This window comes from Pan troglodytes, chromosome 16 (genome assembly GCF_028858775.2).
Source record: "Pan troglodytes isolate AG18354 chromosome 16, NHGRI_mPanTro3-v2.0_pri, whole genome shotgun sequence".
Classification (NCBI taxonomy): Eukaryota; Metazoa; Chordata; class Mammalia; order Primates; family Hominidae; genus Pan; species Pan troglodytes.
In genome coordinates, this window is record NC_072414.2 from 67,749,182 (window position 1) to 67,752,644 (window position 3,463).

Here is a 3,463-nt window from a genome sequence, read left to right on the forward strand (position 1 = left end):
TCTGATCTGGGTATGATCTCCTTCTCGTCTCAGGAATCAGGGGACTCCATCTCTAAACACAGGCTCAAGCCATGTCCCCCAGCTCCCTCTTTCAACCAGGTGCCACCCTCTGCTTCTCTTCCATAGACAGCCTCGAGCTGCCGGCAGTCTCTTAGGATCTGTGGCCTTAGGCCTAGCTTAATTTTTTCCTCTCCAAAGAGCCATCTGTAGGGCCAGAGACTGGCAAAGCCTAACTTATTACTGGACGCCACTTCCTTTGCCTGACTTTCAGTGATTCCTACCTTACTCTGGGGTTTTATGTTTCTCGTCTCAACACTGTCATTTCTCATTCCTCCACAAGTTGAATTGCTCACTCCAGCCAACTGAAGCATGCTCTTCTTGACACAGATAGCTCTAGGCATATGGTTGGTGAAAAAAAAAAAAAAAAGCAGTATGTCAATTTAATTGATCAACAAAAGTGATGGCTCCACTGCAAAGTAAAGTTGATACTGCCTGGGCCTCTGAGTTCAAGAGCCTTCTAGACAAAGGGCTCTGAGCTGAAACATGAGCATGCACACACATGCATCTCTGTTGGTCTGATGAGGTAATTTGGATACTTGGTTGTTATCCTTGAGCATTTTCCTGCCTCATTAATGCACATGTAGCCAGCACAATAGTAATCGTAGCTAATAATGGCTAAAGCTGAGGACTTTCCTGAGCCAGGCAGTGTGCTTTAAAGTTTTCACATAGACTCTCATTGAATAATTTCTATTTTTCAGATCAAGAAACTGAGGCTTACTATCACCTTTGGGATTAAGAAAAAAAAAGGGAAGGAAGGAAGGAAAAAAGAAAGAAAGAAAAAGAAAAAGAAAGAAAGAAAAAAACAAAACAAAACAAAACCCTGAGGCCTAAAGCTGTCAAGTATTTCACAGCCAGCAAGTGGCTAAGTCAGAACTTGAACCCCGGCAGTCTAGCCCTGGGATCCTGTGCCCTTACCCATTATCCAGTGTTTGGTACACAGAACTAATGGGTACATATTTTCAACTATAGTTTAATGGGTGACATGTTTTTCACTTTATTTTAAGTGGGTGAATTTCAATTTGGGGGTATTCCACTTACACAATCTATTGAGCTGGATATTAATTGAGAACAAATAGAAACTAATGAACTCTGAAAAACATAAAACATGAGCAACATGACTTCACTGCGAAAGACAAATCAGCACATAGCCTTCTTGTGAATGTATTTTGCTGACAGTCCACGAGCTAATAATCAGCCTGAACTCAGCATGCTCTGTTCCCTTAGGAGACACACACACACACACACACACACACACACACACACACCAAGTTGGTGGCTGTGCCACCTACAATAACTCAGTAACTATCCTGGATTAATAGATGACAAGGCACTTCATAAGCAATATGGATCAATTGGAAAAGCAAACGCCCGGATTCAGAGACCAAGAATGAAATAATGTAGTTAACAATTGCCAAAATGTCCAGAAGCAGAGAAAATGCAAAGACAGCAAACTTGTATCAGGTGGTACAAAAAGACAAAAGGGGAGCCACTGGGAGAAGTAAGCTTGCTTCAGGCAGGTGTCCTATCGGGTTAGTGACCTGAGCAGGGCCAGAGAGTCAGGCTGGGACTGGGGTCTAGGTCTCCTGCCTCTTGCATCCTTGCCAGTATAGCATAAGCCAAGATGCAAAATGGAAATGAGGAAAATACATTCAGCACAGATGACAGGTTTGGGCGTCTTAGGACAAATAAGGCATTGAGGAATAGCTGATTTGGAAGAGGGTAGTTGCCATGGTTTTCATGCCCACTGGACTCTCCATAGAGGAAACAGTGAGGAAGCAGATGTAGGCTTTATCTCCCACCCCTGTGCCCAGTCTCCTTATGCTGGCTTGCTCTTCCACCCCAGAATGGGGTTAAGAGCACAGATGCTGGAGCTGGACTGCCTAGATTCAAATCCTGGCTCTTTTTACTGCTGGTGGTGTGAACTGGGGCTATTCCCCAACCTCTCTGTGCCTCAGTTTCTCCATCTGTAAAGTGGGAATGATAACAGTATCTATTTGGGGGCATCACTGGAAATATTAAATGAATTAACACATATTAAGAGCTTAGGACAGTGTATAGCAGCACACTGAATAAGCCCTCTTTAAGACTTAGCTATCACTACAATCATCTCTGCTCCTTCCTGAATCTAAACTTTGTTGCTTCTTGCTGTTTTTCCTCTGGCTTTTTGAATCAAAACTTTTTTACTCAAAACCTTCTCAATCATTCCTTCGGTAGCTTGAGATTTCTACCTGATTTATTTCAGGATAAAGTCAAGCTCTTGGCCTGAGGATAAGATGTCTCATGATCTGAGCAAGCCCAGCTGTCCTGCCTTACCTGCTTGCATTCTGTGTTCACGTCATTTGGCTTCCGTGCCTGCATGGGCTGTCACCTTTACCCTCACTCTCCGCTGGCCTGTCTCCTGGCCTATTGTTCTTCCCACATTCCTCAGTTCAGACGTCACATTCCCGAGGAAGCCATTTTATCCCCTTCCACCCCTGACCCTGGACACCCAGGCTGCATTAGATGTGCCCTGGGTTAGATACGTATTCCCATAGCACCCCAGTTTTCCTTCTATCCTGGCACTGATTACACTGCCTCTAATTGTCTATCTGCCTATGACTCTATAAAATAACCGGCACCTTGGGACACAAACTGTGGCTTTTATTTTGATCCCTATGCCCTCCCAGATATCCCTTCTCCTGTCCTCCATCCTGCCCTCTGTCCTGGAGGTTGACCTGTAAGGACTGCATCTATAGGGTTCCTAGGCCCTCTGGCTTCTGATTGGTTTGGGCCAATGGGAGAAAGCCCCAGTGGGAGACTGGAGGAGGGGAGGGCAGTCAGGGCATTTGTTCCTGAGGCTCCCTCCCTAGGGGATGGCTGTAGACTAGCAGCATCCCTCATTGAAGTTCACAGGAGCATTCCTTAGACTATCAGGGGTGAAGAGCTGGTTTGTTTTATATTACTTACAATGAAGTGCACCATAGTGCTTTTACGAAATGCAGTGAAACATGAATTATTAAAATATTATTAGAAAAATTAAAAAGCAATAACTTGCAAGATATAAAACTAGATTTCTATTCCTACATTTAAAGTCATAAAGTTGTATTAAAAATAGACAATCAGGAAAAATCTAACATAGGGAAAAAAAGAATTACAAAAAAACTACATATGTTGCTCATTGAAAGTCTGCATATAGGTGATTAACATAGAGAATTGCTGCTATGTGGCTAAGTTCTTATAGGTTAATAATCATATCTAAATAAAAAATGATGACAATATAGTAATTGCCCACATTAAATGCCTACAATACTCTCAAAGAACAATACATATTTCAATACATTAAGTTTTCGACGTGACAAAGAAATTGCTTTTTAATTTATCTGATCTAGGTTGGATTGACAACATTGATACCCACATAGTAAGA